General features: G+C 37.1%; 1 long non-coding RNA gene across 7 annotated transcripts in view; it reads left to right on the forward strand.

Annotated features, from left to right (window-relative positions):
• Positions 1–22,279, forward strand: part of LOC139959646 (uncharacterized) — a 77,557-nt gene that overhangs the window by 25,305 nt on the left and 29,973 nt on the right. For all 7 annotated transcript variants that reach the window (XR_011790190.1, XR_011790193.1, XR_011790194.1 and 4 more), the window contains exon 4: positions 10,241–10,320. This is a non-coding gene — a long non-coding RNA (uncharacterized lncRNA). The remainder of the gene's footprint in view (positions 1–10,240; positions 10,321–22,279) is intronic.

Genomic DNA, 22,279 nt, shown 5'->3' on the forward strand with positions numbered 1-22,279 from the left:
AAAAATAGTTTGTGTAATATAAATATATATTTATGGCACATTTACATATTTAGTGTACAAACATACATGTATTCTACCAGCTCAGGAGGAATGTGTGTCATAAACTTGTCCAGTTTGCCATATAAGGTGTTGTTGATAAACCAATATTTAGGGAGTGGCCTATCACACTTCTCTCTTATTCGATCCAAAGACTTTAAAGCGTGTCCTATTCACAACGAATAGAGGGATAATGTAACCCGAAGCTAAGATTTAGCAAAATGTGACTTTCTTGCACTATTGATACCGGAAACTTACACCTTGAAATTAAACTTGACCCGTAAAAGTCAACGACGATGTTTTTTCTTGAATGACTCACTTCCAGTCTTTTTCTAGACCTACATAGTTTTTTTTTTTTAATTCTTTTTTTTTATCCCTTATTCTTCTGCTTTTATCCAGGGGGGTGAGACTCCATTGCAGATCAAATACAATAGTCAATGTTTACTTTCAAAACTCTGGGCCTTTGCAATCCATTCTTTCCTCTCCTTTTTTTTTTATATTCCGTTTTAACAATGGGCTCCAAAAAAAGAAAAAAAATATATTGAAAAGAATTTTCCGTCTTTTGTCATTCAGATTTCCTTAAGCTCCTCCAGCTGCCTCGGAGGGAGTTTTTAACTTGAGGCTCGAAACGCTCATCTGTATTATTATTATTTTGCACCGTGGCGCGCATGTGTAAATATGGTGCAGGGGGTGCACCAGCCACCCCAGTCGCTTTGCGGTGTGCCGCGTCGTCTACATCGGGTGATTCACGTGTAGGCGAGGGTTTTGTATCCGAAAGATTTCCACAAAAGAAAACTTTTTGATTTGTAAAGGAAAGAATAAGCAGGAAAGGCGATGTGTTTAAGTTTGCTGGTGATCTTTATCGTCGGTAACTCCTAAGTTTGAGTCATTGATGACCACAAGTTTATCTTGTTTGCTTTAGTGGTTCGTATTTTAATACCAGATACCAATTGATAAGTATTGCAGGAAGTACTCCTCTTAGTTGCTATGGGTAACCAGGTTGTGAAAATTGAAACACAGGTTGTTCCCAAATATGCTAAAAAAAGTTAGGAAAATGGTCACAGAATTGAAAAGGGCATTTAACAGTATTAAAGCCGGCTACAGGTCAAGTTTTAATAGTGAATATTTTGGTCCTTTTGTCAGTAATAATTAAATATTTATGTCAGTAAATTTATCAAGAACTGTAAAAAGTGCAGCCTCTTATTTTTAACCATGTATAAAATGGTTTGTTTTCAGGTAGAGTTTGGAGGCTGCAAGTCTGTTAATTTAATGCTACCACAGTTTCCCAACAATTTTCCTTCTCATTTTGGTTGGTTAATGAAAGGGAATGTTGATTGGGTATTAAAGACATCATTGGAAGGATAAATCTGTGATCTATGATCTGTATCATACTTGCTTTTCTTGAGTAAGATTACACAGGTCTATTTGTGAATAAGGAAAGCTATTAAGGACTTAACTTGTGTTCTACAATATCAGATCCTCTTAACTAGTTTATGCAAGATTTTTTTTGACATTCAAACATCCGATTATATATAAATTATTATTTCTATTTGAACATCATGAAGATTTTCCTGTGCACTTTTAAGGTTGTAAAATATAGGGAAAATTTTAGATGCAGTCGAGTCCAGCTTTCCTTTTCCTTATTCAGTGGCGGCACCAGCGTAGGCAATCTTGGCGGGGTGACAACTAGAGGACAAGGAATAATGTCGGGCAGGGGGTTCCTCTCCCCTTTGGGAATTTTTCTACGAGTGGAAATGACTCAAAATGGTGCTATCATTGGACAATTTTTCACATCTAACATTCCTAAAATGTTGCAATTTTGTGGCGAGGAAGAATTTGTTTTGAAAGTTTGACAAACTCAGCTCAGTGCCTTTGTGCCAATAAAAAATATTTGAGCACTTTACTTTGGTAGGCATTGGAAGCTGTTTCTAATACAAACTATGGACCTAGCTCTTTATAGTTTGGATAAGTACCAGATCTGGTTCGGCGGAGGGGAGCAACTGGGAGGTGAGGGCAATTTGTAGCGCTGCCACTGCCAATTTCTAATAGGTTTTATTATAGCACTATAGCTGGTATTGAGAGTGCATATTAATATTTAGAGAACAGTTAAATGATGTTAGGACTAATTTATTAATACATTAAAGTGTGAGATGTGAGGGGAGGGTGTTGACTGCTGAAGTACCCATTGCATCCACCTCCCACCCCCCCCCCTCCTCTCCCTCTTCAGTGGATATATATGGTCACATTAATATGTGATCTCTAAAAATTTCTGGTAGGACTGATTCATCTATTTCATAAAATAACCATCTTAAATATGACGATAATTTCTGAATATGAATTGCATGTAGCCGTAACACTGTATTGTTAACTACTAGGGAGCGAATCGTAATAAGAAACACTGCATTTGCATTACAAATACTGTCGTGGAAGCCTCAAGGGATGGTAATTCAAGAATAGAGAAGTTCTTGTGTGATACTGTTAACTCTTATGATGACACTCACCGTCAGCCGGTACGTTTAATTCCCTATTTGTTTCGTAATAATAGTTGTTGTCCCCATGGCTTGGATTAATTAAAGGGATTGAGGATCACTGATGCCTTTAATACAGTGATATCTAACAAGAATAAACAAGGGTCTGATGGGTGTAACACAGAAAGAAATTGCCCAAACCTGAACAGAAATGAAAGGAATACTGTCTTCAGATTCTTGAGATATGTAATCATTATTTTTTCTCCAAAATGTTGTTTTGCATTTCTTACATTCCTCATTAGGGTTATCACTTTCACAGTTTCACTATAAAAATATTAGACCAGCTATTGGGATTGCTTTATTACATTTTTAACATACTATAAATATATTTGATACCAGGCCTGGTTGACATCAAAGTCTCATCGCAAGACAGGTAGGTCTTTTGCTTGAATAATCAAGATTTGCATCAAGTATGAGGCGATTTTTTTTTACAATTTTGACATTTTCTGATCGGCTTTTTATATGGGATCAATTCTAACATGAAAAATTATCCTAGTAAAGATTTTGTGTTAATTAGGAGAATGGAAGGAGACAAAAATTATCCACTAAATTAGTATTTTCTATGAAAACTAAGGGTAGAAAGAGTGTTTAATTTGTATGAGAAATGAGAGATTTTGCCAAAATGTCTTGCAGTTTCACTTGCAATAGTGTGAAATTCCCATCTCCAATGTATCTATTACTACTTTTATCCTTATATGAAGGGAACCAAAACTTATATTATTACTTTATTTTTAGCATTGGCTGGCAATTTTTTACTTTACCAATCTTGTTGCTGAGTTTTTACTCAACAAAACAATATTGATCATGAACCAACATACCTTCCTAGATTTTTGCACCAACATGAAGGTTAAAAGACCAAATAAATTAATGATTCCAATTTCCCTTTCCATAATATGATTTATCACACTTTCATACTTAATTGGGGTTAATATACTCCCTTGCAATCCAACCTAGCTTTAATCATCCAAATTTAACAAGCCCTCTTCACTTTTTGTCCTATTTTTTTTTGGTGTTACTGATTCTGGATCCTGAAACCAACAGCCCTCTGGGATAATCCACAGTGCCATTGTGATCGTGGGCTTTGAAGTGAGCGCGGAACCTATAAATCTATTGTGATTTCAGGTTTTGTTTTTTTGCCCAGTTGGATCGGGGTATTAACACTTCCTTTTTTGAAGAAAGAGGAGATTAAGGGCTGTTCAAATCAGATTTATGGCAAAAAGTCAGTTGTTTCATTTACCAACTCTGTATTTCTGTAGGCCTTGCTAAGAGAGCTATTCCTCCCTTGCATGTTCTTTATATTGAATGGTCATTCAATTGCCCCCAACACCTCCTAAAAGAATCTGTACGGTATACAAGTACAAGGGAATGTAGAGAATGAGCATGCATGGCTTCAATGCTGCTTTTATATATGTCTGTGAGGAAAAGGTTTATTGAATTTTACTCTTTACAATATTTGCAACTGTTTCTGTTTATTCAAGATCAGTAGAAGTGCATGCCCATGTTTATGGGTAATCAAATTGCTAGAGATTTTCAAAAACTGCTATCCAGCGTTCAAGGAACTGATCGCCTAATTTATTTCTAGACATGGAGGGATTGTCAAATGAGAATTTATGTTAAGAAATGCTTTGAGGGTGCAGGCATTAACAGTATACTCTTATATACAATATAATATATACAATACACTACCATTGGGCTTGTACAAGATGAGCTCTAAGGTACAGTAGCCTTGAAAAATTGAATTCAACATTTTTTTAAGGAACAAAGCATTTTCTTTTTGTGTGTGTTTGTTCAACTATGACATCACACTTGTTTGGGTGCAAAAGGTTAACTGAGTCAAAAGAAACTCTCTGGAAAAGAGTAGACAGGAATTGAATGAAAATTTCACGAGAATGGTTGGCGTACGTATATACTGCTCTGTTACTGTACTTGTCAAAAAACAAAATTTATCTGTGAACTATTCTATTAAATAATCAAGCACAAAGTAATGGTTATGGGCAATATGAGACTACCATTTGGAAATTCTAGGCCTGTTCTCGTTTGTATACTGTACCAAGCAACCAAAACTTCTACAAATTATTAGAGCAGTTATTGTGGTTATATCTTCACATTTCTGGAAAACTGTAAAAAAATGTAGCACATGTATACATATTGATCTGTAATTTAATGTCGCAGATTATTTTACAAACTTGAACAAATCAGCTCAAATGGTGAGGTATGTACAGTGTGAGGATGACTCAAGTGTGCCACTACATCTATAAACGAGTTTCCTGTCCTACTTAATCAGATTTAGACCCCACCAAGTCACTTTCACTTTGCACTCCCCCTCTTTGGATAACCTCTATCAACCGTCTTTTGCGCTCCCGGGGTGTTTTACGAGACTTGCCTCTGATTGGTTTAATATTTACTCTTGTCTGATATCTCCTTCATCAGTTCCTCTGCTGCTTTAGTTAACTTCATCATCAGTCCTTTACTCTTGATGGCTTTTACATCTGCTCGTCACGGTTCTTCCTGCTGCTGAAGAGCGATGTGTCAATCTGAAAGCTCGCCCTCGTAACACAGCTGTTATCTTTGACTTTGTGACTACAATTTGGTGGTGCCACACTCACATGCCACCCACCCCCCCTGCCCTCCTACCCCCATGGGAGGAAAGATTTTACCTGAAAACGTAATCTGTAATACTTCAGAGTTTATACCATTAAAATCACACTAGGAATGATGGAATCAGAGTAGTAAATATGATGAGCATGATTTAAATTTAATGAACATGATGTTAAAGGTGTTATCAAACAGAAACCTAGACTTTGTATAGATGTGTTTTAATGTCAAGACAAGGGGGCTCGTTTCCCAGGTTTTCTTTTCAGTCACGTAGTTGGCAGTTTCTTGCATGCTTGGTAAGATCTGATATGATATAGTTGAAAATATTTAATCAGCCATTGGAGAATTTTATTCATTGAACTTACTTTTTGTGAGAAAAAGTTGGCAAATATACAAACATTTTGAACTTTGGTTGACTCTACAAAATTAAGCAAAAAGTAATACATATATCATCTAGTGATACCTCTCTGTAACTTTGCATCTTTTCTCTGATTTTGTTTCTTTTCGTTTTGGAAATAATATTCCTACCTCCTAATCATGTTGATGTCATTAGTTTTGTCTCCATTCTCAGTTCCAAGAATTTGTGCCTCGATGCAGCAATGGAGAATCCTGTAAATTTGCAACACTTTTGTAGTGACCAGAAGCAAACATTTCTTCACCAACACTTCTTGTGAGGTTATTAGTCTCTAATGGAAATGTATTAAGAAATCCTCAAAGTTTGTCCTTGAGACCCTTAGGCAAGGACAGGAAAATATCCTACCTACCTCCCCTGTATGCTGAAAGAGAAAAAAAGAAAATCATTACAGTCTGACATTTATGACAAATTGTTTCTAAAATCACAGTAACCTTGAATTTGAGATAGACTCTCTCCCCCAGGACAAGAATGAGACCATCAGCCTCTGTGATGATTGTACAAGGATATTGCATTGGCAGGAGGACTACTTGGAAAGCAGGCATAGTGTTGAAGCAGGTTATGGGTGGTGTATTTAGATACTGTCGAGCACTGTGCTAAACTATGACAGGCTTGAAAATGAAATGGGATCAGGGGGCTGCCTTTGAGAGCCAGGTTGGACCTCAGGGACAATAATGTCCCAGGGCTGCCCTCTACTTTGAAGTCTTCTTAAATTCATGGTACATTCATGAGCATATAAGAAGACATTATTCTTTACCCCATATATTTCCCTGGGCTCCCTTAGAATTGATCCCGGACCCACTGACCCTCATTTTGTTGGGCCTGGTCAGGAGACCACATCATTGGTGTCTGGGGTTCAATTAGGTAGTTGGGGGGGGGGACTGAGGAATTTGGGATATATGTGTTTTCAGTGTAATAATATACTTTAGGAAAAATAAAGACTTCAGAAAGTGGCCTGACGACATAACTGTCGGTCGCGTAGGGCCAACATATCTCTCTCTTTCTTGATGGCCATGACCTTTAAATTAGAAGCATTATTTGGACTGCCCTACATTTGAAAGATTATTAGGCAATATGGAGGGGTTTGTCAACACTCAGCAGAATCTCAAAAGAGGTTTTTACTCATATTTTGCTGTCCTTTTGCCTGAGGTTGCTCGTATGAGATCTGCTTCTGGCCAAAACTTTGATTTTTATTACATTTTCGTTACAATTTCATAGTCAGTAAATTCATTAGATCTCATTAAGATGCTTAAATATATTCACAAGACTAGATACAATTATTGTTTGTTCTCTTAAATCTTAAAGAAGACAAAGCTTTAAATTATATTTGAAAATATATTTTAAACTATATAAATTATAAATATGTATTTTGATAAACATTTAATAGATTACAGTATCTTTCATAATATTTCAGAACCCTCCAAGGAACTGGCTCCCCCCATGTTTGATCAGCTTGTCGCTAAGCAACACCTCCTAGCTGTAGTGTGAAACAGATGTTTCAGCTCTGTCATGCTTTCTTGCCTATTTAATGTGGTGACCTCATGGTTCTAGCAATACTTGTTGAAGCTTATAACTACCTTGAAAGACATGCTAAACAGAGTTAGTGTAATCCTGACATTTCATTCACATGTTTGTAGAACTGTGAAGTACTTGTTTAATATGAACCATTTACTGAAAATGAAACCATAAAATGTCCCCTTGTTTGATGATTTTACTTTCTCTTTTTAAGAGAGGAAGTGGAAGTTAAATGAAGTAGAAGGTGTAATTGCTATGATTGGGACATTCCAACAAGTCTTTTTGAAAACCACCATGAAGAGCTTCAAATCTTGCTCTTTTAGTTTATTGTGTAATGTAGTTTGGAATGTTAAGTTCCTCGCTATTGTTGTTGCAAATGATTTGAGAACGGAAGAGAGGAAGTGGAAGAAGTTAAATGAAGTAGATTGTGTAATTGCTGGGATATTCCAATATTTATAAAACCACCATGCAATGCATGCTCCAAATGTTGCTCTGTAATTTCCGTGCAACCCAACAGACGATCTGTGGCCGCGTTTACGTTACGGATCGTACCCTATGCTTGATGTTCAACATTAAATTGATATTGAACCCCACCACATTTAAATTAGACCCTGTGCTCGGTATGAGACCCCTTGCTCAGTATGATCAGATTCTTTATCTATCTTCTACTGCCAATCTTACATGTTTTGTGAAAGGCTTACAGTTAAAGAGCAGTGTAGTCAATTTGGCAAGAACAAGATTTGCACCCCAGTACCAGGCTGGTAACATTGAGGTCACTGGTTCAAATCCTATTATATTTAAACATTTCTTTGCCCTTTTCCAGTTTGTTTAAAAGTTCCGGAGTCAGTCTAGGCTTGTTTTCCATCAAATTGTTCATTTACTTCATAGATCTGTTATAAGATATTTGTGCCGATTACCTTCAAAATGTATGTAGGTCATCTGAATTGCCCCTCAGATTTTAACAAGATTTGCATGATAATGGAAACTACATCAGAGCTTATTTCTTTTCTGTTTGGTAGTTTTGTAGAACTTTCTTGACAGATCTCAAAGTGAAGCCACAGTATAAGAACAACCATTAAATCACAACATTCAGACTATCTGTGTTTGAAAGAGCTAGCTGTCACCTTACTTTTTTAAATTTGTTTAAATTTGGTAATATTACTAAAATTGCTCGAAAAATATCCTTTCAGTAATTGGCTTTTCTAAGAGAAAAGTCTAGAGCCTATAATACTACTATACAAAATTTGAACAGTAAATTATTTCCTGTACTCTGATTCTTTTGTACAGTCCCTGTATCCGTAAATAAGCAAAAATGTTGTCCTGTAATCTGAGAATTGCTGGTATGAAACCATGCAGTTACCCCGGCAACATGAAAGTGGTACATGGTTTTATCTAGCCACAGCACATATATATTGTCATAGTGCATGTATATACACCCTTTACTACCCTGGCAACATAAAAGTGGTACGTGGTTGTATCTGCCCACAGCACATATTGTCACAGTGCTTGTACATACCCTTTACTACCCCGGCAACATGATAGTGGTACATGGTTGTATCTGGCCACAGCACATATATATTGTCACAGTGCATGTACATACCCTTTACTTCGGAATTTTGACCCGGCAGGATCGAAAATTGTGTTCAGGTTTTTTTTTTTTTCCTCACCTTCTGTGCTCCAACTCTCAGATTGGTTTAAAATAACAGGTATGGTAAAATAGCTTGCAGCTATCCCGAGTTGACGTTACACCACTATTGCACCACGTTTGTCACTTACTAACCTACGGGCATGTTGGCAAAAGTATTTATAATTTCGACTCTCTGTCATGATTCATAATCACCCGTTGACAGTAACAGTTAGCAAGCCAAATAAAACTGATTGCCCGTAGTTGATTAGAGTAAATAGAATTAATCCCACGGAAATATTTAGACTGCAAGATGCTATTTCGACTAAGTGGTCACAACTCTTGAGAGGAAAATAGACTTTTTGGTAAAACTTAACGGAAACATGCCTGGCTTAACATCGCCGTCGTTTTTAAATGGGTTGGAGTTATAGACAATGAAAGTCGTTACTGGAAGGAGTAGGGCTGAGAAACGTAATTTCAAGATTGAAGAATGTTCGAAAGAACAGTTTACATACAGTGGCTATCGCCAATGACTAAGTTTAATAGAGAAAGTTATTTTAAAGATATATTGAAAAAACTTGGAAGATTTATTCTGTCTTTTGTACTACAGTGAAGCACAATTTGCAGAAATATGTTGGAATGATGAAAAGCACATGACACACAAGCAATTCGTCATTTCACTATCAAATGTGAAATTGCTAGTGTCAAAAAGGAAGGAATTTGACAATTTTCCTGCCTTTTATTGATATATGAGTGAGCAACTTAAAACCCTGCAGGAAATTGCAGATGTCCTTGTGTTAAGATTTCAAGAATATTTTAAGATCTCAGTTTAGTATCCAATTATACCTAATGAATATATTCTAATGAATATCACACGGTTTGCTCAGAGTTTGCACAGAAAAGTAACGACTCAACTCGAAAATGCTATGTCATGAAAATCCTTCTATCTTGGAGTGGAAATCAAATCAATATGACAACATCCTCATGATTTGCTTCACACCCTTTAAAATCTTTACAGAGGAAAATATTGATCCCTTTTGAAATAATATCTTTGCCTTTTCAGAGCTATCAAGAGCTGTTTATAACTTTCAACTTTCTATGGGACTAATCCAAAAGTTCAATATTTTTTGGGCATTTTCTATAATTCTTCAACTAAAATACCTTGCTTCAATAGGTGGAAGATATATGATAGGCGAAAAGTCGTATTTATCTTCCCCTAAATGTCTTTGTCCCGATGCTTTTGAAAAAACATTTTGTACGTTCCATTTCCACACCTAATATGCCACATTTCCTGTCTCAGTTATTGTGTGTTATTATTATTATTATTTTTTTATTTGGTCATACGTAGCTTTTATTTTATTGATTGTTTTTTCTGTTATTCAACTCTTGTTTGGCTTGCCAAAAATTGATTGATGGGGGCTTTTCCCCCAGCTTGACAGGTTGTAGCATTGATTATGGGATTAAAATCTAAAAAGAGATCAATATTTTGTAGGCTTTCACTTTTAACTATCTTTTTTTCTTTTTCCACAGGCAAGGTTTTTTACGGTGAGGTGGGAAAACCTGTCAGGGTGAACTAGAAGGGGGTGTACTTAAATGGCCGGTGCAAATTGGTAAGTACCGAGTTTTTGTTTTGTTTTTGTTTTGTTTAGTTTTGGCATGTGAAGTGGATAAATCCATAAACAATAGAGACGAGTGCTAGTTGTTATTCTTTACGGATAATACTTTAGAGTGTTTCGCTTGTCAGCCCCACCCCTCAGAGATAATTAATGTCCCAGTATTGAGGCAATAGCAGTTGTTTGGCGATCGAGTCTGGGTTTTGTACTGGGGCAGCACTTACATGCTACTTTTGCAGGCATTTGTTTAATTAGACGGTCATTAGTTTCTGTTTTATTCTTTTTGGCAAAGTGGAATACCAGTGGCTATGGTGTATGATTGATTTTCTGTTTCTACAAGTCGAGAATTAGACATGTTGGAAAAGAAAGTGAGAGAGAAAAAACAGAAAAGCCCCCCCCCTCCCCCGAAAAAATTTACCAAGTTAATTTTATAAGCTCAATTTCCTTGGTGAAGTCATTGAAATTATGGTTGATAATTCCTCAACACTGATCAAGCTTGTAACATGGTTTCAATATTTAAATAAAAAATTGTGTGGAGAGAGATCACCTCAGATTTTGGCCTGTTTTTTTTTTTTTAAATTTAAAAAAATTCTTTCTTGACCAAAGTATCCGGGTCATGTTTAGAGGCATCAAATACTTGAAGAGGATAACTTGTGTGTCTAGTTAATAATATTACCAAAATATACAGAATATAATACCGGAATATACAGAATCCCTGAAGATCACTTGAATAAATATTTTTACTTAGAAAAAAGAACTTTTTTGAGAGGGATCTTGCAGCTTGTATCTATGGTTTGAATTCTAGGTAGTTAAACCAAACATGACAATATATATTTGTTACCTCTGAATGAATCTGAAAAATCATTCCTTTGTGATGTTGTCCATTCCGTAAAGGGTACATCAGCTTTGAAAATTAATTAAAGGTCCCAAAAAAAAATGAAGATATAAATACAATTTATTCTTGGTTTCAACTCAAACTCTGGTTTAATTTAGGAAACCAATTAGTGTTAAAATGTAGCTATTTTTGTGCACTTGTGAATTAATTTAGCAGAATAATTGGTTAATGAACTGTAAGGGCTAAGAAAGATTTGTCTGAAAGAATCCCCAGTTCTCCTGATCTTCCTGTGAGGATGGAAGGTATCAGATGCTGCTCACGTTCCTATTAATAGTTGACCCTCTGTTCTTAATCGCCCATCGCCGGCTGACCGGCCCCTCTCAGATTTCATGCTCAGTTTCTTAGAATGAAAGATATCTGTAATGAATGTCTGATTTGTTTCTAAATTTGGAAGGAGACGGACCAAAATAGAAGCAGTGATATCATCAACAAAATGGGATCGATTCTGATCAGCAGTGAAGATTAGGAAAGGGAGAGAAATGGAAGACAAGATCCAGACATTCGAATGATTTTATAGGAAGTCTGGTAATTGGTTTTTAAGAAGCTCTGGATGTAGAATGTGGGGAGGGGAGTGGTTGGGGAGGGGATGGGGAGGGAATGGGGAGGGAATTGGGAGGGGAGGGAATTGGGAGCGAGCAGAGAGAATTTCAGGAGAATGTTTCATATTTAAGATGGAGACAAGATGTTCTGCAAGCCATGGGACAACAAGTAATCATAGGCTACCACAACTCTACTCGTAAAATAACAAAGTTAGTCATTTATATTTTGATTACATATTCAGCCATGACGAGCAGAGGAGAGGGAGGGGTCCGAGCAGGTTGGCAGCCCCAGGGCCCAGGTCAATTAGGCAGTCCGGGGAAGGGTGGGATGAAGAGTAATTTATTTTTGATTTCCATGATATATTATTTAAAGGAACTTTGCAGACTTCAAAGAGGGGGGGGGGGGGGGTTCGTTGATGTAGTTGTCCTCCTGGTCCAAGCTGTAATGTTTCAGTTCAGTGCTGCAGTCAAGCCGATGATATGACATAATTCATAATATGTTATGTAGTCTAAATGTGGTAAGTCTATGGTGTGGTGAATTGCAATTTGACATGGTTGTGTGCCAAGTCATTCTGCAACTTCCCATACCCAACCCTCTTACTCCTTACTGCCTTTCCTACAACATAGAGGGTAAACTTATTACTTTACAATTTAGGTAAGTTGGGAGCTTCACACACATGAGATGTGGTCAAATGGTTCCCAGGGATTTATAAATATAGAAACTAGTAGTACATGCACCCCTCGTTTCCACCCCTCCTTCCTACCCATCCTTCTAATCCAACGCCCCCCCCCCCCCCCGCTTTGAGTAAGTATGAATTGTGGTTAAATGGTTCCCAGGGATTTATCAATATAGAAATACCCTCAGCTACTTAGTTGGTTAACCAGTAGTACATGCACCGCTTTTCCACCCTCCTTCCTACGCCTCCTTTCAATCCAACCCCCTATGCCCCCCCCCCCCCTTGCTTAGAGTAAGTATGAATTCTGTCTGCTCAGTCACTGGCATCTGGCCAGGTAAGGAGGATGGGACTCAGGAGCTTTTTACTTCCATTTATAAGCTATGTCAGTGTTATAAGTTATTTCAAACTGTTTCTCTTATCAATCTTTTCAATATGATGAGGGGCTAAAATATGATAAAACTTTCTCTATCTGTTTTAAAAAAGAAGGAAAAAAAGGTGTGATATGCCCCATGGGGAAGAAAGGATTTGGGAGCACCATCCATTACTTCTCTCTCTTCAAGGACTCCTTATTTAATCACAAAACATACTTAACAGGGGTACCCCTACAAGGTCACAGGTGGGAAAGTGAAGAAACCCTAGCGACCTTTACCCCCAACAGGAAGGAAATAACATTTTTTGTTTAATCAAATCAATCTTCATTTGTACCTGGAGGGTAAGGATGAGCTACAGACCTTAGGGCCATGTAAAACCCTCCGAGAGACCCCCCTCTCCCTCTATTAACTTCAAGTGTCTAATGTTGGCTCTGTGTCGTTAACTAAACAATTGTTCCAGAGTCGTTGACAAACATGCCTTAAACCCTAATCATCAGAGTTTGTAGATGCCTCTGTGGATTCCCTCATGCTGTTCCCCTGATCATGGTGAGCAACCCACGTATCAGCTTTCAGACATGGTGGTCTCTCTATCTATCTCTCTCTGTGTTTTAAGCGGATCCCCGATGGTTTGTTACGATAGTCTTCTGCGACTGTTTCTTTTAGGAGGATTTAACAGCGGAGATGTGTTTATGTTTCATCCCGAAGCCAAATTCATCGAATATCTTAGGGGAATCAAGTCTTAAACTTGTGTTGTTTTTAATGACGAGAAAATTCTGGCAATATTGTTATATTTGAAAGATCATCAGGATTTGGCCACCAAATAAGCTAAAAAAGATGATGAAATGGTCTCACCTGTGGTCAAACTTTTAACACTTTTCTCGACTCCTTTAAGCCTAGTTTATCTTGGAGCATCTTTCAAAGAGTGCAGATGGTTGACCTGGTCTAATTTGATGCCTTTCATATGATTTATGTCTGTCATCAGCCTTCGAGCAGACTTTTGAAGTGATTTTCATGAATCTTCCAATATGAAGATCTTATCAATAATTAGGTCATTGGTAATAGACATAGGCAAGTTTTCATTTCGAAATAGTGAAATGAAAGGCCAAGATTGTTGAAATTTGCCATTAGCTCTTTTTGTAAATTTTTGTCATTGTTAATGAGGGTAGTCCTGCACAGTGCGGAAGATCTGCTTTCCAGAGGAGCCCTCAAGATACGACTAGTCCAAGCTTCATTTCAAAATATATAGTGAATCAATTGAAATCTAAAAGTTTCTGTTGATTGTGTTTTCAATACTATACCATGACAAGTGTCCCATCTGACGATACTCTATGTTGAGTATTAATTTCGTTAAGGGGCTCTTCATTGCGCCCCCCCCTAAATATGCTAAAAAGTCAGATAATGGTCATCAGTGATAAAAATATTAGCACACATTATGGCTGCCACTCCTGGGGTGGGCAACCTACGGCTCGCGGGCCACATGCGGCCCACCAGTGATTTTTTTTGCGGCCTGTGAGATATCTCAAGAATGAGAAAAAAATCAATCTATTTTACATCATCACAAAATTTATCGGTACTAATGATGCTGTCAAGTAGGCCTATTATCCCCATTAATTATCAACTGTACTGTATTGACAATATGTTTTGTGAATACAGATTAAGTACACACACCTATTGCTTGAAAGTCCTCCGAATCAAAGGTTTGAAATCAACAGCAGGTCGTTGGTTAGGTGCGGCCCAGTCAATTTTTCACTCCTTATATCTGGCCCAATCATTTTAAAAGGTTGCCCACCCCTGTGCCACTCCTAGATAAATGTACAGTTATCCACACAGAGATGTTTAGTAGTCTATTGTTTTAAGCCTGTATGTCAGGAAATCATACGAAGAATCAGAGACTAGGATAGGAGGAATTTGATGACTCCTGGCAAATATTTAAGAGTGTTTTAATTTGGGTGGAAGGAATGTATACTGTGGTTGCCATAGTGTGATTTTATTTTGATTAATACTCAGTAGGGTTACAAAAGCTGCTTCAAAAGAAGGGAAGTTGGGGAAAGATTGAGATTTCGAGTCCTGATGTAATAATAATAATAATCAGCAGGTTATTTTAAAAAAGCTTAAGCAACCACAAATGTGGGAAAACCCGCAAGGGCTTATGGAACTTACAAGTCGGGTGGCTTGCAATTCAACAGTTTAACTCAAATTTGGAATCTTCTCAAGTTAGAAAGTACATTTCAGATGGGAAAATTGTAGATTTGCTCTTGGATGAAAATCCCACCTTACTCTATGTCCCCGCCGGGTATCGAACCCAGAACCTCCCGATTGCTAAGCCTCATTGCTTCATATCCCACCGCCTTTATCCACTCGACCACGGCACCAGTTAGGGATGTGAACGTGGCTTAAACAGTGTTAGGTGAGAGATGAAGAACCCCGTATGATGCATGAAGAATTGGCAAGAGGGTTAAAACCCTAGATTATTCTGGCCTGTGCCCTTACAGTGGGTCTCTCTTTATTTAAAGAATAGTCCAGCGGTAAATTGTTGCTTTTTCTTGAGCTTAACTGATGAAAACATGATACATGTATAAAGAACTATAGCATTGCATAGTCCAAACTTGCAGTCATTTCCAACCTACCATTTTGGAGATGTTGCTTAACTGTTGAGGTTAACTGTTACAGTGTTGTACCATTTCATGAGTGAAAATTGAAGCAAACAATGTGATGTCATCTTCACACAATGACGACAAAATATATTCTTTTGTTTAATATTCGTTATCGATATGGATTGGTTCAGGTTAATACGTGCAAAATGTATCAGTTGCAAAAATACTGGAAGAAAGACAGTGGAATGCAAACTTCAAGACATGCTTAGGTTGTACTCCGTATGAACCCAATTTTCCTCTGGAGTCTTCTTTCAGTGACTCCTACAATAGACAGCCCTATTATATTCTTCACAGCTCACAGCTTGGTTACAGTTTAACCAACTTGGGACATCTGATACTGCGATAAAATTATGCAAAAGCCGATGTCCCATGTAACATTACATCAAGGAGATAATAACCGTCTCACACGGTGCAGATGAAAAATAGTTAATTGAGAAATTCACTGTCGTTTCCAGCAAATCAAATTTTTAAACTTTTGGCAATGTTTAAAACATGAACATATTTGGACGTACAAGGTACATGTATCAATTGCTATAATTTTTAAATTTATAGCAACTCTCCCCGGCCCTTAGGTAAAAGAGAAAAAAATCAAAGTTGAAAAGTTTTCTGGCCATGAAAATATCCTGTCTTCTCTGGCACAAATATCTAGAGTAGCTGAGCAAGGCAGAACTGGAATGTGGTCATGACCTCAAAAGAGAGACAGAGGGGGGGGGGGGGGGGGGTGTACTGCCTTGAAATGGACCCTATCACTCTAGGGAAATTCAGAAATTGAATCTCAAAGTACTCAGTGACGCCACAACTCTGCAACATTTACGCTGAATCAAATTAGGAACAAATTGAATTTTAAAAACATTCTTTTGCTTGCACAGACATCTGTAACATGCACTTTTATCCATTACTTGAGGGGCCAGAGATGATGTCTCTTGCCTCGAGGTTGTATTTATGACATCAAAAGGCAAAAGAGTTACGAAGCTAGGGTGTGTGAAGAAAGAAAGAAAAAATATGAGAAGATGTTACAGATGAGACGGATGGAAGCTGTTCTCATCTTATGTAGCGTTAGCATTATAAAGAAATTCTGGAATGTTTGAGGAGTTTATTGATCAAAATATGTTAAATTTAGCCATTAGCTTGTTACATTTAGCAACAATTTTAAACCGGTTCTTTTTTCTTATCTTTTCTCTTATCTGATCTCATCAATTTGATCAAACCTTTGAGTTTTTGCTCAAAATTGCAAACTTGTGCTAAAAAATGGAAAAATCAATTATTCCATGGATACAAATTTTGTAAATTTTGTCAGCAAGACTCATTCTTCCTAAACACTTTACTTTAACCCTCAAAGGTTTTATCCTGATTGATACAATGGAACTATAATTGGCACACAATCTTAATTATTGGTATCACACAGAACTTTATATTTTGAACCAATACTGACAGGGGCCTATAGTCTTAGCCAAGCTGTTTGTACGAGTTTGTAGTTCTTTTTCTCGCTTGCAGACTGTACATGCTTCTGAGTCCGTTTCTGCCTACCACGAATGTGCTTGCCCACTGTATTTTACATGCCCAAGGATCTGTCCGATACAAACGTCTTGGATATTTTTCCAAAGAGGATCGTGAACTTATGCAAACCACAAAATATTTATTCATATTGATGTTACGAAATTGCATGTCATGTGAGATCATGTTTCTTCCACAACAATTAGCGACCGTCTCGCAGTGTACAAACCAATCTAAGGCCAAGTGGTTGTTCACTGTGGGAGGCAGGGCTGGAATAAACATTTTGGGGGAAGTGGGCCCAATTGGCAAACCTGATCGGCTTCTTCACTTTTCTGAAGCAGTATTTGTATTTTTCCTGTTGAAATGGACAAACTGTGAGATTTGAAATTTATTGGGGGGATGCGATAACCATTTGCCCCAGGCCCTTCCTTCACTTGGGCCTTGCTAAAGACCTTTAATTATGCCAATTATCAGCTGATTTAGTACATTTATGGGCAAGAATTATACAAAATGGTCCATAGTTTATATTCAACACTGTACTGCATAACCTTTACAATTTAATCAAATCTATATATAAACAGACCTGTGGATTGATTTGAGGGGAAGTGCTCAGGATTATTGGCAAATGCAACCAGAATAAAATTTAAAAAAAAAAATTGGGGACGTAAAATTGACCTATAAATCTGTGTATTTTTAGATGTTTAATGCTTTGTCAATGAAGCAATTGGTACTATTGTTCATATGAAAGTTGTGGAACTTGTGGTAAGCAGTAGCTTTCAAGAAAAGATAATGGAAGATCAAATAAAAAATTAGTCTGACAGAAAGAAGGACATTATTTCGGTGCATCATACGTCTGCCACCACAATTTTTGATCAGGTCTATATATATATTTCTTCTGTAGAAGCTGCCCTTGGGAGATGTATATCTTTTTATTTGATTTTTATTAGATAGGTATAGGTTGTGTTTACTTTCACATTATAAAGAGCAGGTATCATTATCCCCGCAGGCTGAATAACCCAAGCGCATGTTGTGGCATTGATCACACATAATGCATGGATTTGTAGGCCAACTGTATCATAGATCCTCTACACCTCCTACACACGTACACCATTTTACAAGAATTTATTCAAAGAAAGCCACAAGGTTTACATTTCCACTAGAGGTGAGTCAGAATTCATGAGAGTCAGGTACGGCTGTCGTTGCACTGTTGCAGGTAATTGGGCTCAACCTCTTATGATGACAGACAGAGTTAAGGTGATTTGAACTGTATGATGTCTGTCCTATCAAGTACTTGCCTTTTCCTTTAGAACTCATTAATAGCAAGTTTGTTTTCAAAACTTCCTGGTTTTCTGAAGAATATTTTTAAACCATCCGTAAAACATGTGTGTAAAATGTTGGTTTTAAAACATTATTTAAGATGTAAATAAAACATTTTAATTTTCTCATATGATATTTGTAAAAATGTTATGAAAACGTTATACAAAAATGTTATTTGATGACGTTTCTACGATCTTTTCAAATGTTATTAATACGTTATGCGTTTGCTGGGAAGTCAACTTTCAGATCAAATCCAACAATTCCTTTTACTTTTTCTTGTGCATAATTCTAGGTATAGCTGATTTACTGGAACTTATTTTTGACTAGCTAAACCCTGGTTGTTTCCATGGAGAAGATAATAGCATAAAGTGGTCTGTGATGTCATAATGGCAAATGTTCTTCAAATGTTTATTCTTCTATTATAATATTTTCAGTCCTCATGGATGCTCCTGGGTTGGGGGCCTAAAAGTATGCAAAACTGAGTACTGTTATATATGAATTATCAGTAATATATATTTAGGCCTGTACTGAGGAGCCAATATCATCCAGTCGATCGTAATAAAGAAGCATTTTCAGCCTATATTTTAACGGTGGATATCTTAAAAACTGCAATAATAGCAGCCTCACTAGCGCACAGATTGTTCTTGTTGGTTGAACTACAACAGCTCAACGCTTAAATTCTGCTGAAAGTTATCCTTTAAGGCTTGTGAAAGTTTTGTTTGTATCAAATACGAGAATATTAGCGATTATCTTACAAATTTAACGACAGGTGTTTTGGCTCTTAGTGGTGCAAGAAGATAGACAGACACCTCGCCTGTGATTAGCAGGTAAACTTATCTAGTATCCACAAAGTTATGGTTGAGCTATACAAATAGCCATGCAGTTATACTGTTGAAATTGAAAGCCCTGAGGGGGCCCACTGGAACAAAATTGATTCAACATTTTGACCTCAATGACCAGCCTATTTTTGTTATGTGTCTAGCATATTTGGCTAAGTTTATAACCATTTCTGGTAACAGTTATGAATTTTAGAAAATTGTATTTCAGTATGTTTATAATGTAGTTACAATTATGCATGAAATTTGTATGTGTATGCAGACAGTGAGTGTATTAAGTATGCACAGAGGGTGGGACAGATGGGAGAAAGCAATTGGGTAATACTGGGCAAAATGGGAATGGAGGGGGGAGGGGGATGGGAGAGTTGAATTCAGGAATCAGGTGGTTAATGTACAGTAGCATTCAAATCTATGGGCCCACATAAAGAACATTGTTGTGGAAATTATTGGCACAACATAGAGGGCCATATTGTATTCATTAATATCATGAAGATGAGTTTGACCATAAATTTTCTTAGAATTGAACATATTCGTCACTGGCTGTTAATGTTGATTTGCATTTATAATATTCATTTTTAAATACAAAATGCCTTATAGCATGAGGATCCCTTGCATTTGTTTGATTATTTATAGTTTTTAAGCATGAACATACATGTAGCAGTACAACATATAAATTTTACTTTCTGGGTTTTTAGACACAATACAAAACTGATAACAAAATGCATAAACTGTGTGATTTACCATTTTGTACTTTTTTTTCTATTATGTTTGATTTTGTTGTTTACCTCATGTTTTAATGTTTCTAATGATATACTATGTACGTTCTTGAAGCTACAGGTCTACTGTCTAGTTCTTACTCTCTCTCTGTCTCTCTCTCTCTTTATCGAATGGATTATGTCTGTCAACATATTTGTACGTGCAATGGGCGTGTAACTACACTCACTAATACAGTACATGCTGAGACACAAAGGCAAACCTGTACAGTACTTGTTAACATGGCAGTAAACAAGGTCTGTTTCATGGCCAATTATTTCCTGCCTTTATCTGCACCTCTGGGAACCCCAGTTCTACATAATCAGGACCACTAATGAGGAATATTTTGTCCCTTCTTATCCCTTTATTCCCTCTATGTAGATGAAAGTCAACAAAATTTAGTTGACTTTTTAGGTTTTTTTTTTTTTTTTTTTTGGTTATGTCTCAAGTCTCCATATTTTCAGCGAACCGTCTAATGATCTGTTGATGGATCATTTACCAAACTTCAACCTGAAGCAAACTTTTGACAAATTGATCTTAAACATATTTTCTTTGTTACCAGATCCCTCCTCCTAGCTAAATTTATTGCCCAACCTACTTCTTGCTCAAACTGGCCCCTGATTGAGATGCATTCTGGCAGAGGAGTAGACAGTTTTATCTGTTGGTCCTAGGGGAATTTTGTTTGGCTCCCATGTGTTGTTTTACAAAGTTGCCAGATAGAAGTATAGTCTCATGTATGGTGTATACATAATGAATAGTAGTAAAACCCTAGTGTGTTCTTGGTCACCAATACAGGGAATATTTTAGTGTTCACATTTTGTACAACAATTTAAGGTCTCTGAATATTATGTCTTATAATATACTATGGTGCCTGTGTAAGAAAAAACTGTTACCCATCCTTCAACTTCAGTGGCGGAGCGTCCATACAGTCGGGGACGGATTCCCCCCCCCCGCCCCCTGACAGACTCAAATGGACTGCTGGCGCCCTTTTTAGCTTTTTACCACTTTTTACTTATTCACGATTATTGACTTTTTTTATTGCGCTCTCATCTACCTATTGACATATAAACTTCCGAGTTGTCACAAATGGCAATGACAACTATTTATTCTTCGTTTATCTGCAAATTAGCAAGGCCCGGAAAGGGTCATTTCCGGCGATCTAGGGAGTATCTTTACTCAAAAAATTTCTGTTTGACTGAGAAAAGGCCTTCCAAGTTGTTCACAAATATAAAATCCAACATGATCTAAAACTGTAAAATTGGATAGCCACCCAATGTGAAGCGTATTATGTAATAAGCCATTCTGCTGCTCCCACATGCGCGAGATATGGCATGATTAACGTCGTACGAATAACTGTGTTCCAGACCGATACTCCAGATCCAGGTTGATATATCTAACATAGTGATATCACTATAGAGGTTACTGGTTACAATTGTTCTATTTGGACGTAGATGCAGTTAGATCCAGAATAAATTGCATTTAATATAGAGTAGATCTATGTAAATATTACGATAAGTATTATAAATCTGTATTAGAAAATTGTAGATGCATTCTAACATGTTTGGGTGGATGCATGTGACTAGGAAGGGAAGGTGACACAGAGTGGGACAGGGATGTACTGCATAGAGGGGGGAGGGGGATACAGGTAGGAGGGGGAGTGGGGGTGTTGAAGACGATGAGTATAGCAACAAAATTAAAATCAACCCATGTGTTATATATGCTGAACTAAGAAATGTTAATTGTGGTCTACTTCCCCCCCCCCCCCTCCTGTTCCCAAGATAATAATCCTCCTTATTGTACCACCCAAAGTGTCTGTGTTTAGTTTATGGTATTTCTGGAAAGTCTCACAAAGTTTGTCATAGCTCACAGAATCTCCACCTCTGAGTATTAAAGTATCCAGCTGTAAGGGAAAAAGCTTTTGAAAAATCATGCTTAAAAAGCGTATATATATTGCCAGTAAAAATTGATATGAAACTATAAATAACACAGAAAAGTCATCAACAGCATGGACATACACTATGTGTGGTAGAAGTTGCGAGCTCACACAGAGCTGCACATGTTGTAACGAATCTGAGTTCTCAGCAAGGGGTTTCATCTTTTACACCACAAACTGTGACTATCTGTTCCAAAAACTTGAAACATTTTCGTCACCGAAATCGTTGCAAAAATACCCAAGAAAAAAATTGGTGAGATATTTGTCAACCAGTACCTCGAAGCAATTACCGAATCAGAAAGTCACAAGATGTGACATAATTTTCACACTGATCCCCCCCCCCCCCATCCAAAGTCTCCCATTTTTTCTTCATTACTGATATATATATCAACCCTGGAAGGCAACAAAAGTTACATGTCAATCAATCAAAGGCTTTAAAATAATTGATATTTTTATAATATTTGACGAAATTAAAAAATCACCCCAA

This window comes from Apostichopus japonicus, chromosome 19 (assembly GCF_037975245.1).
Source record: "Apostichopus japonicus isolate 1M-3 chromosome 19, ASM3797524v1, whole genome shotgun sequence".
Taxonomy (NCBI): Eukaryota; Metazoa; Echinodermata; class Holothuroidea; order Aspidochirotida; family Stichopodidae; genus Apostichopus; species Apostichopus japonicus.